Here is a 12,629-nt window from a genome sequence, read left to right as displayed (position 1 = left end):
GCCAGTTTTTTGCCTTTCAGCCATTTTCTAGTAGTTTGGCCATTTTCTTGGCGCCCTCAAACATTTTTGCATTGGACTTTGTGTGACTTGCCTTAGGTCCCTAAGTGGTGACAGGCGAGTGTGGATCATCAAGGAAAGATGGAAAAATCTCCAAATGGCATCAAATTACAGATTAGACATTCTTATAATATGTCAAAAAAAGTTAGATTTTATTTCCATCATTTACACTTTCAAAATTACAGAAAACAAAAAAATTGTGTCTGCAAAAGTTTGGGCACCCTGCAGAGTTAATATCTTGTACTGCCCCCTTTGGCAAGTATCCCAGCTTGTAAACACTTTTTGTAGCCAGCCAAGATTCTTTCAATTCTTGTTTGAGGTATCTTTGCTCATTCTTCCTTACAAAAGTGTTCCAGTTCTTTGAGATTTCTGGGCTATTTGTCACGCACTGCTCTTTTAAGGTCTATCCATAGATTTTTAATAATGTTGAGGTCAGGAGATTGTGAAGGCCATGGCAAAACTTTCAGTTTACGCCTCTTGATGTAATCCCCCGTGGATTTTGAGGTGTGTTTAGGATCCTTATCCATTTGTAGAAGCCATCCTCTCTTTAACTTCAGCTTTTTCACAGATGGCATCAAGTTACCATCCAAAATTTTCTGAAATTTTATTGAATCCATTTTTCCTTCTACTCGTGACATGTTCCCTGTGCCACTGGCTGCAATACAACCCCAAAGCATGATTGATCCACCCCCATGCTTAACAGTTGGACAGAGGTTCTTTTCATTAAATTCTGTGCCCTTTCTTCTCCAAGCGTACCTTTGCTCATTCCGGACAAAAAGTTCTATTTTAACCTCATCGGCCCACAGAACTTGTTTCAAAAATGCCTCAGGCTTGTTTATATGTTCATTTGCAAAGTTCAAACGCTGATTTTTGTGGTGAGGACGTAGAAGAGGTTTTCTTCTGATGACTCTTCCATGAAGACCATATTTGTACAAGTATCTCTTTATAGTGAATAGTGTACCACAACTCCAGTGTCTGCCAGATCTTTCTGGAGGGATCGTGCAGTCAAACTTTTTTTTTTTTTTTTGCAAATTTGTGTTTATTAACGGTTTTCAACACATGTAATACAAAACATATGCTCCACATCCCTCCCTCCCCCCCCCCCCCCCAAAAACCTCTCCCGCGCAGCCCTCCAATAACACCAAATCACATACCATGTACACCAGCTGTACCCCTCAGAAAGCTTACTACCCATCAGTAATGGTGTTCCTGACCCCTGGAGAAAAGTAAGGAGCCAATAAGACTTAGAGCAGCACCCTGCCCCCTAAACCAGCCAGTTGGTTGGGGGGTCACCCGCCCCACCTAGGAATTTAATTCAAAGTGTCCTTGTTATCCAACCAGCCCTGCAACACTTTCTCAAATTTATTGGGGCATCCCCTACTTAGATATGTAGCCTTATAGAATGGTAGTGCTTTATTTATCAAGCTTTTCCAATATGATACCATAGGCGGTTCAGGTTTTTTCCAACATAACAGAATAGCTTTGCATGCATAAAATAAGGACAAGGAAATCATAGTTCTCTGCGCCCTACAAGGCGCTAACTCCTCTACCAGCCCCAGCAGACATGCCACAACTGTAAGAGGAATCGGCACCGAGAGTACTGTTTGTATGGTGTGCGTCACTCCCTTCGAAAAGTCCCCGATCTGCTGGCACTGCCAGAATATATGGTCAAAGTCAGCGTGATCAGCTGTACAGCGCCAGCATCCCGCCGATCCCGTACCATACATCCTAGCTAGTCTTACAGGGGTATAATACACCCTGTGGAGAATTTTGAATTGAATAAGTCTGTCTCTGACTGATACCAGGGTTTGAAATGGGTGATCCCACATGTCGTCCCAGTCCTCCCCCCCCCGAAGTCTGTCACTAGGGCGCTCCAAGTGTCCCTACATTTTTTCACCGGTTTTGGCCTGTCTACGAACAGCTCTTTATAGACTGCAGACAGGGGCTTCAGCAAGTCCTCCGTCCGCAGCAACCTCTCTAGTGGAGACCACATCAGCTCCAGCACCTCAGAACCGAACTGCGAGAGAAAGGCATGCCGCAACTGGAGGTATCGAAAAAGGTACCAATTTGGAAGGTTATATTTAACTTTCAGTTGGTCAAACATAAGTAGTCCCCCCCACTACATGTTTCAGTTGTTTAATGCCAACCCTGGCCCAGATCACTGGGTCAGGGATTGCACCAAAATGTGGCAGTCTAGTATTAAACCAAAGAGGGGTGTCTGGTGACCAACTCTCTCCACTGTGTGCTTCATCAAGACCTGTGCCTTTTCCCAAGCTCTCACCGTTACTCGCATTGAAGCCATCAGAGACTGTGAAGCCCGTGGGCCCCTGTATACCAAGTAGGATAGACCTTCGCACGATCCCAGAAGGGCTGCCTCTAGAACCGTTGCTGAGTCCCCGTCATCCCTTGCTAACCAGCGCCTGGCGACCACCATCTGCCCAGCTATGAAATACTTAAAGAGATCCGGCAGTGTCAGGCCGCCTTGACCCCAGGGCTCCTGCAAAACGCGGAGACTTATTCTGGGTTGTGCAGCGGCCCACAAAAAGGAACTGAACATGCTGTTAACTCTCCGAAAAAAAAAGAGCACGGGATCCACATTGGCGAATTTCGTAAAAAATACAAAAAAATCGTCAAAACTTTCATTTTCAGCAAGTTAACTCTGCCAATTAGGGATAGGGGTAGATGTTTCCATGCATCCAGTTGTACCTTAACTCTGGTCAGCAAGGGAAGGAGATTAAGAGACAGATAATCCCTCACCCTCGGCGACACTCTCACACCCAGATACTTAAATTCCTGTACCCACGCAATGGGAACTCTGGTGGTCGCCAGAGCGCGGGCCTCCGTGTCAATAGCCATCGCACTGGACTTCTCCCAATTAACTTGTAGCCCGGAAGAACTCTGCAAATCTGCCAAGCACCCCGAGCACTGCTTCCAAAGATGGCCCTGCGTCTCTCAAAAAAAGAAGCATGTCATCCACATATAATGCTATGCATTCCCTGATACCCCCTATCTCCAATGCTGCAACCTCAGGTGATTTCTGGAGGGCTATAGCCAAGGGCTCTATCGCTAGTGCAAATAAGGATGGAGATAACGGGCATCCCTGACGCGTGCCCCTGCCCACTTTAAATTGGGAAGAGATCGAGGTGCCTATTTTTATAACAGTCTGGGGGTTACTTATAGCAAGGATATCCACGTCACGAAAACCTCTCCGAAGCCCATGTGCCGCAGGACTGCGAGCATATACTGCCAGTCTACCGAATCAAATGCCTTGGCCATGTCAAGTGATACCACCACTCTAGTTCCCACCATGTCATGTTCAATCTGTAGATGAGCAAACAACCTGCGTAAATTGGTGTCCATAGATTTTTGTGGGATAAAGCCCGTCTGATCTATGTCCACCAATGAGGTAATAACTTGGGACAGTCTAGTAGCCAACACTTTTGTTAGGATTTTAAGATCTTGATTCAGTAGTGCTATTGGTCTATACGATGAACACGACAGGGGGTCCTTGCCTGGCTTCGGCAGCAAGATCACCTGCGCTTCCAACAGTGAGTCTGGGAGGCACTTGTGTTCTAGACAGTAACTATACAGAGTCCTTAATCTAGGCACCAGATCCTCCAGATGTAGCCTATACCATTCGACGCATAAACCGTCAGGCCCGGGAGATTTATGAGGAGGGAAGGACCGGATGGCTCTCTCTATTTCTTTGTCAGTTATGTCTGCTTCCAAAAAGTCCCTGTCCGTCGCAGACAGCACAGGGACTTCCAAAGACGCCAGTAACCTATCCAAATCTAGGGGATTATAAGTCGGAATGGGAGCATACAATGTCTTGTAATACTCCACAAAGGTGTCAAGAATAGCCGTTGGGTCCGTAAGAACGTCCCTCTGATCATTTTTAATGCAGGGTATGTTGGTCTGTACTCTCTGCTCTGCCACCAAGATAGCCAGCAACTTACCATTCTTATCCCCCTGCTCAAAAAGGGATTCAGCCAGCTTTGTTCTGGATGTGTGAGTTAAATCAGTATAATGTAGTGCTAGTACCCGTCGTGCTTCCAGCAATTCCCTATATGTGACATCAGCCTGGTTGTTTGCATGTGCTAAAGCACACACCCTCTCCTTATCCTGCAATTCCTGTTCTTTCTTATTATGAGACCTGCGGGCCTGTTTGATGGCCGAAATATAATGACCCCGCATACAGGCCTTGAATGCGTCCCATACTATGGTAGGGTCGGCGGACCCCACATTATCGTCCCAATAATTGCGAAAATGTGGTGCAACCTGAGAGGACACCTCTTCCACCTCCAACCACCCTGGGTTCAACCTCCACCCCCCCCCCCCCTTAGAAACCGAGGTGTGACCGATATGTACCAGCAAAGGCGTATGATCTGAAATACCACCTGCCAAATACTTAGCCCCAGCCACTATCTGTAACATTGATGCATTGACAAACGCCAAGTCTATCCTCGAGGAGGACCTGTGCGTTTTGGATAGGTGTAAGTAGCCTCTAGTGGTGGGGTTCTTCCAACGCCACAATTCCATCAGGGAAGCTGCAGCCGCCCAGGCAGAGAGGTCAGCCGAAGCCACCCTAGATGCGTTGGAGGAATCCAGAGTGGTGGAAAGTATGGCATTAAAGTCCCCGGCTATAAGGAGAGGAAGGTGCATGTAAGGTGCCAATTTACTCAACAGGTCATACAAGATCTGAATCTGGAAGGGAGGTGGAACATAAACATTAACTAAAACTATCTTGCATGTGTATATATCGGCAACTACAACCAAAAACCTACCTCCCGGATCCGAAATCACATGGTGTATGGTGCAGGGTACCGCCTTACTGATTAGAATCGATACCCCCCCCCGGAGTAGGTGGAGTATGTTGCATGTATCGCCCTCTGAATCCAGGCTCTGCGTAAGGCCAGCACTCTGCTCCCATCCAGATGCGTCTCCTGCAAGAACACCACATGGGGACTGATCGATTTTAGAAATTGGAACATTAAAGCTCTACGGAATCTGTCATTTAGGCCTCGGACATTCCAGGAGAGCACATTAAACATTGATCCCGCCATCATCTCTTATTACCCTTTCAGATAGGCATCGAAGTATAAACCATAACATAGAGAAATACAGTAGATCTTTCCGGGCAAACATGTAGCTATGCATATAAAAGGTAATAATACTATTCTGGAGGGCTGTATTTACTAAACACCCCACCCCTTGAACCCCATAAATACCCTGCTGCCGTGTGGCAAACCAACAAAACAGGCACACGCAGCTTATCACCAAACCTTGTCCAAAAAAAGTCCTGGAAGGCATGACCGGTGAGGCCAGAAGGACCTTCAGACAAAAAACAAAAATTTGAATCAAAAAGGTGTAGAAAAACAAAAACTAACTGTAGTTGCTAACGATAAAACGTCTGTGTGCCCGGAGCTCTAACTCCGCTTCCGACCCGTCAGTCCTTGCTGTAGGTAGCCAGACAGTCCGTACACCTCAGTCCCCACCATCTGCTGCGCCCAGTTACATATAGGCACATAGGATGCAACAGAGGGCGGTACAGCCCAACATCAGGGTGCCCACAGACACGTTGGTAGGAAGAAGGGGCACCAGCCACCAAACTTCCCCTCCCCACCCCCAACCATGAGCAGGTGGAACTCGACAGCGGCATAACGGGTAAGACTCAGCCCGCAGGAGCTAAAATAGCCGAACTCCGGCAAGCAGCCGAGGAAAACAAAAAAAAAGACAAAACCAAAAGAAAAAGGGCAAAAAGGAGAGAATAAGGACTTCAAACTCGCCCTAAAGCAACCATGTATGCCTCATCTTTCATATCATAGTGAATGTAGCCAGGCATCTGCTTCTGCAGGGGAATCAAAGAACTTCACCGAACCCTCATGTTGTACCCGCAGCCGACTAGGATAAAACATGGAGTACTTCAGATCCCTTTCCCGGAGCCGTCTTCTGATGTCTGTAAAGGTCTTGCGTCGTCTCTGCAGGTCAGCCGAGAAATCAGGGTAAAGATGCACCGCCGTATTCTCGAAGGGCAGGGTCTGGTGTTTGCGAGCCTCCCGCAGGATACGGTCCCGGTCCCTAGAATTCAGGAACCGTACAAGGAAAGGCCTAGGAGGAGCCCCGGGAGGACCCCGGCTAGTTGGGATCCTGTGAGCCCTTTCCACCGCATAGGTTGGTGGAACCTCAGTCAAGTGAAGGAGTGTCTTAAAGAAGCCCTCCGCAAATTCAGCCGGTTGCTCCCCCTCCGCCCCCTCTGGAAGGCCCAGGACCCTGACATTATTCCTCCTTAGGCGATTTTCTGCGTCATCTGATTTAGCCACCAGATTTTGAACAGTACGTTGTAGATTGTGGATGGCTTCATCATGGCGGTGAGTAACGTCCTCTGCCGCTGAGATGCGCGATTCGGTTTCAGAAAGTCTGCCCCTAAACTTGTCCAAGTCTGCTCTTATGAGATTGCATTCCTCCGCCAGATGGTCTATGCAGACCAGCAACGAGGTTCTGCTTTGCTTAATTGCCGCTAGGATAACAGCAGTATCATTCGCTGGAGGGTTTGCCAGCACGGGCGAAGCCATCGCCTGAGGCGCCGCCTGCTCATGTCCGCCATCAGCGCCTTAAATTGATTCAAAAAGTCACTTGGACACTGCGCAGGCTGCGGCAAAGCCTTCTTAGCGGCAGACTTGCCTTTGGAGGGCATGAGGGGTTATACAAGCAGGCTAAGCTTGTGCAAGGTGGGAAGTGGGCAGGGAAGTGTACCCCTTTAAAAGTTTCCAGCCACAGGATGACAAAACAGTCAGCAGGGATGACTGAGGGCACAGCTCTAATGTTTCCCTGGTGGCAAACTGCTACTGAAGGACTAGAAAGGGAGCAAACAGAGTCCGGTAGTATGTAGAGTGAGCAAGGTATTCCCCTTTAAAAGTGTCCAGCCACAGGATGACAAAGTAATCAGCAAGGATGACTGAGGGCTCAGCACTAATAGATCCCTGGTGGCAAAATGCTACTGGAGGGCTTGAAAGAGAGCAGACACAGTCCGGCAGTATGTGGAGTGAGCAGGGTATTCCCCTTTAAAAGTGTCCAGCCATATACACACAGGGGGGAGCAAGCAGGGATGGTAAAAAAGACTGTGGCCAAGCTCAACCGCACTCCCCCCAGCCACCAGGCCTCAAAGATGGTGGCTGGTCACAACAATTCAGCTAGGCCGCAACCAAACAGGCCCGCAGAGTACCCCCAATCTCCGGAATAACAGGCCTGGCCGGTCCCTGGGATGTCCTGGGGTGAGGAGGGAAGCCTTTCAGCGTCTCTGGGTCCTTCAGCAGAGAGGATTGCACAGGATTGTAATCAGGATTCCTGGAGCTCTAACAGCACATGTCCTCCCTGTATCACATCCGGACACGCCCCCCCGTGCAGTCAAACTTTTTGAATTGCTTTTCTCACAATCCTGCGAGCTGTTCTGTCTGATATTTTTCTTGGTCTTCCAGATCTTGCTTTAACTTCCACTGTTCCTAATGACTGCCATTTCTTAATTAGATTCCGAACAGAGGATATTGACATCTGAAAATGCTTTGCTATCTTCTTATAGCCTTCTCCAGCTTTGTGAGCGTCAACTATTTTCAGTTTGTTTTCTAGACAACTGTTTAGAAGAACCCATGGTGCTGATTGTTGGGGCAAGGTCAGATGAGTGTGGCCATTTAAAACCTTTGAGATTGACTTCACCTGGTCTTCCCGGACGATGATTGAGAACAATCCATGACACTGGCAGGTCTCAGCTTTTCAAAGGGGGCAGTGCATGCTATAAATTCTGCAGGGTGCCCAAACTTTTGCAGACGCCATTTTTTTGTTTTCTGTAATTTTGAAAGTGTAAATGATGGAAATAAAATTAACTTTTTTTGACATATTATAAGAATGTCTAATCTGTAATTTGATGCCATTTGGAGATTTTTCCATCTTTCCTTGGCTTCGTTATGCACATTAATACACATTTTTACCTGGGGTGCCCAAACTTCCGATCCCCACTGTCCAAGGAGTGGGGAAAACAGCAGCTGGCCTTTTCAGTCCCAAAACGCATGGTGGTGCGTTACCACTTTGAGGAGAGTCTCCTGAAGAAATGGACATCTCTGATTGTTGAACCCCCGGTATCCAGGTTAAATAAGCGAACCACGATACCGGGACATCAAGGACGCATAATTGCATGTCCCCATATGCATCAAGCATCAGAGGTTTCTGCGATTTGCGGTCAGGGACGAGCACTACCAATTTGTAGCTCTCCCTTTTGGCCTGGCGTCGGCACCGAGGATCTTCACCAAGGTGCTAGCCCCAATTTTGGCTTTGCTAAGACAGCGAGGGATCGCAATCATGGGTTACCTGGACGACCTCCTCCTGAAGGTAGCTTCCACCTCAGAATTAAGGGAGGATGTGGCAATGATCATGCAAACTCTTCGGGAGTTTGGTTGGATACTGAACCTACAGAAGTCAGTGTTGGTGCCGACTCCACGCCTGGAGTTACCTGGGCCTGCTTCTGGAATCCTTGGAGGCGAGAGTCTTTCTTCCTTCGGACAAGCTGTAGATTTTTCAAACTGCAGTGAAGTTGTTGGTGTCCCGCAGGTGGTCGTCGCTGCGTTTTTGCATGCTAATCCTGGGTCTCATGGTAGCCACTTTCGAGGCAGTACCGTATGCTCAATTCCACACTCGAGTCTTGCAAAAGGAGATCCTGCCAAAATGGGACAAATCTCCATTGTCTCTGGATTGTCATATTCGAGTGAGCCAGCTAGTCAGGGACTCCCTGCTCTGGTGGCTGAGGTTGCCGGCTCTTCGGTATGGGAAATTGTTCCTTCCTCTTCATTGGACGGTGATCACATGGATGCCAGCCTGACCGGTTGGGGGGGGGTTTGGGGTGTACAGTCAGCCCAGGGTCGGTGGACCCAGGAGGAATCCTGCCTGCCGATCAACGTGCTGGAACCTCGGGCAATCGGGCAGTGCCTCTCCACATGGTCACAGGCTGCAAGGGCATCTGGTCAGGATCCAGTCGGACAACACCACGTCGGTGTATGTCAACCATCAAGGAAGAACAAGGAGCTTGGCTGCAGCACTGGAGGTCGCTCAAATCCTGCGGTGGGCAGAGCGGCGCGTGCCGACTCTGTGGACCGCGTACATTCCAGGCGTAGAAAACTGGCAAGCGGACTACCTCAGATCATCAGATGCTGGACCAAGGAGAATGGTCACTACATCCGGATTTATTTCAGCTCCTTTGCCTAAGGTGGGACACGCCAGACATGGATCTCCTGGCTTCTCGACTCAATCGGAAGGTACAGAGGTTTGTGGACAGGTCAAAGGATTCCTGGGAGGACGCGTCGGCTCCATGGGGGCATTATCGACTGATTTATGCTTTTCCCCCACTCAAACTTCTACCACATCTGCTTCGCAGAGTGGGGGCAGAGGGGATTCAGGAAATTCTGACTGAGGAAAGCCTACATCTCCATGTGTGAGGAAATGGGGTGGCGTCCACGTACATATTCAGTTTCCAGGATCCTGCTGTTTTTGCAGCGAGGAGTGGATCAGAAACTTGCATCAACTACCATTAAGGGGCAGCGTTCCTTGACGACTCATGCATTGGTGAGTACATTTGTTCAGGGGGTTCGACATGTGGCCCCTCCGGTTCAACCACCGCTACCTCCATAAGATTTGAATCTGGTGCTCTCGGTGCTTCACAAACCGCTGTTTTAAAACATTAGGGAGATTCCCTTATTGACACTTTCTCAGAAAGTCTTTCTAGTGGCCAATACATCTGCCAGGAGGGTTTCTGAGTTGGCTGCCTTGTCTTGCAAGTCTCTCTACTTGGTCCTCCACAAGGATAAGGTGGTGCTACGTCTGTAGCCTTCGTTTCTTCCAAAGGTAGTTTTGGCCTTTCATCTAAATGAGAACATTGTGCTTCCGTCCTTATGTCCTCGGCCGTCACACCCCAAAGAGGTGGCTTTGCATTCCTTGGATGTAGTCCGGGGTCTGCGGGTGTTTCTGTCTGCTACGGCTCCTTTTCGGGGATCGGACTCCCTGTTTGTATTGGTGGCTGGTCGGAAGAAGGGACTGGCAGTCTCATCCACCCCCATCTCTCAGTGGATCAGGCTTATGCCATAAGGGGACTGGCGCCCCCCCTTTCCTGTCACAGCACATTCTACCAGGGCAATTGGTGCCTCTTGGGCTTTCCGACATCAAGCGTCTGTTTCCCAGGCGTGTAAGGCAGTGACCTGGTCGTCCATTCACACTTTCACTAAATTTTACAAGGTTGATGTGAGCTCATCTTTTTACGCTTGCTTTGGCCGCAAGGTTTTGCAGGTGGTTGTTTAAGGTTGCAATTCCTCCGTTGAGGAGCTCTGGATGTTATGGGTGGAGTTATTGTTTGCTGTTCCCACCCCTCGGTTCCTTGACACTGCTTGGGTGATGTTCCTAAGGTCAAAATGAGTTTCTGTGTTCATCGAACGATAAAGAAAGTAGGATTGTATTCACTGTAAAATCCTTTTCTCTGAAGTTCATTGACCGACACAGCACCCACCCCTCCTATTTATGTTTGTACTGCTTTTGACGAGCTGAGCTGCTGGATGCAGTATGAGGGGGTTATAGCCTGTAGGACCGCCCCCTGGGTGGTACTGTGCAAGTGTTGCGGTTTTAACGCTTTCTGCCTAGTCCTCTCCTAAAGGGGCGATACAACTCTAAGGACAAGATGAGCTGCTGTGTCTGGTGAGTACAAAAATCCTATTTTTCCTTGGGAGTAAGGTCTGAGGACTGGATAGGCTACTCCAGGACCTTAATGTGCATCTCCTTGAGCAACTCCTTTGTTTCCTTGGTCATGTGTTTTTGGGTCATTGTCATGCTCGAATACCCATCCATGACCCATTTTCAAAGCCCTTAGGGAAGGAGGTTCTCACTCAATATTTGACGATACATGGCCCCGTCCATCGTCCCTTTAATACGGTGAAGTTGTCCTGTCTTCTTAGCAGAAAAACACCCCCAAATCATAATGTTTCCACCTCCATGTTTGATAGTGTTCTTGGGGTCATAGGCCGCACGCCGCCTCCTCCTCCAAATACGGTGATTTCAGTTGATGCCAAAGAGCTAGATTTTGGTCTCATCAGACCATACACTTTAATCCATGAATCATTCAGATGTTCAGCAAACTTCAGACAGGCCTGTACATGTGCTTTCTTGAGCAGGGGGACCTTGCAGGCACTGCAGAATTTCAGTCCTTCACCTTGTATTGTGTTGCCAATTGTTTTCTTGGTGACTATGGTCCCAGCGACCTTTGAGATCATTGACAAGATTCTCCCATGTGGTTCTGGGCTGATTCCTCACCGTTCTCATGATCAGTGAAACTCCACAAGATGAGATCTTGCATGGAGCCCCTGAGGGAGATTCACAGCTATTTTGTGTTTTTTCCATTTGCTAATAATCGCATCGGCTGTTGTCACCCTCTCACCAAACTGCTTGACGATGGTCTTGTAGCCCATTCCAGCCTTGTATATGTCTTTGTTAACTATCATGAAGCCCTTTGCTTCCAAGAAGCATCATAAGTGTCAGGGGACTTCATTAGAACAAAAAGAAAAAACACTATGTGATCTAAATAATAAAAATAAATAAGCAGCCCTCAAATTTTCCACTCGCCTACGCGCATTTTGCGAGTGGAAAATGAGGGCTGGCAAGGAGCTGGGCTGCCTGTGGGGGGGGGGCACCGCCGGCGGGCGAGGGGGTTGATCCGGAGCCATTCTCCTGATGGAAGAGTGCCATGTACTTAGAGGAGAGCCGCGGGATCACTGAGCAGTAAAATAAGCTGTAACAGCTAACATTGAGACTGTCTCCACTCTGCTTACTCACACTACCCCTCCTCCTCCTATGTGATATGATATAAACATCAGATATATAGTGGTCAAAATTCCAATATATTTTTTGTTCTGAGAAAGTATTCACCTGTTGTCAGACTATCAAATGCTACAGAATATTTGAACTGGACCCAGGCAGACCATGTTTTATATAACTTGTCGGAAGTTTAATTTGCTATGGCGATTGTTTCTTCCATTTCCAAAATGTAATTTACTGTGTGAGCCCATTCTCTTAGGGAAGTAGTTGTCAAAATTTTCCAATATTTGGGGATCAAAGATTTTGCGGCAATCAGAAGGTGTTTGGTCAGGGATCGTTTGGATCTACCCAAAGATAAGTTAGAAATATGTAAAAGGCAACATGCGGGTGTAAGTTTAACCACTTCAATACAGGGCACTTAAACACCTTCCTGCCCAGACCAATTTTGAGCTTTCAGCGCTGTCGCACTTTGAATGACAATTGCGCGGTCATGCTACACTGTACCCAAATGAAATTTTTATCATTTTTTTCCCACAAATAGAGCTTTCTTTTGGTGGTATTTGATCACCTCTACGGTTTTTATTTTTTGCGCTACAAATAAAAAAATACCGAAAATTTTGAAAAAAATATGTTTTTTTTTGTTTCAAAACTTTGTAAATAAGTACGTTTTCTCCTTCACTGATGGGCACTGATGGGGCTACACTGATGGGCACTGATAAGGCGGCACTGATAGG

The sequence above is a fragment of the Lithobates pipiens genome, unplaced genomic scaffold (assembly GCF_037356315.1).
Source record: "Lithobates pipiens isolate NorthernLeopardFrog02 unplaced genomic scaffold, aLitPip1_a1.2 Scaffold_13, whole genome shotgun sequence".
Classification (NCBI taxonomy): Eukaryota; Metazoa; Chordata; class Amphibia; order Anura; family Ranidae; genus Lithobates; species Lithobates pipiens.
This window is presented reverse-complemented; position numbering follows the sequence as displayed.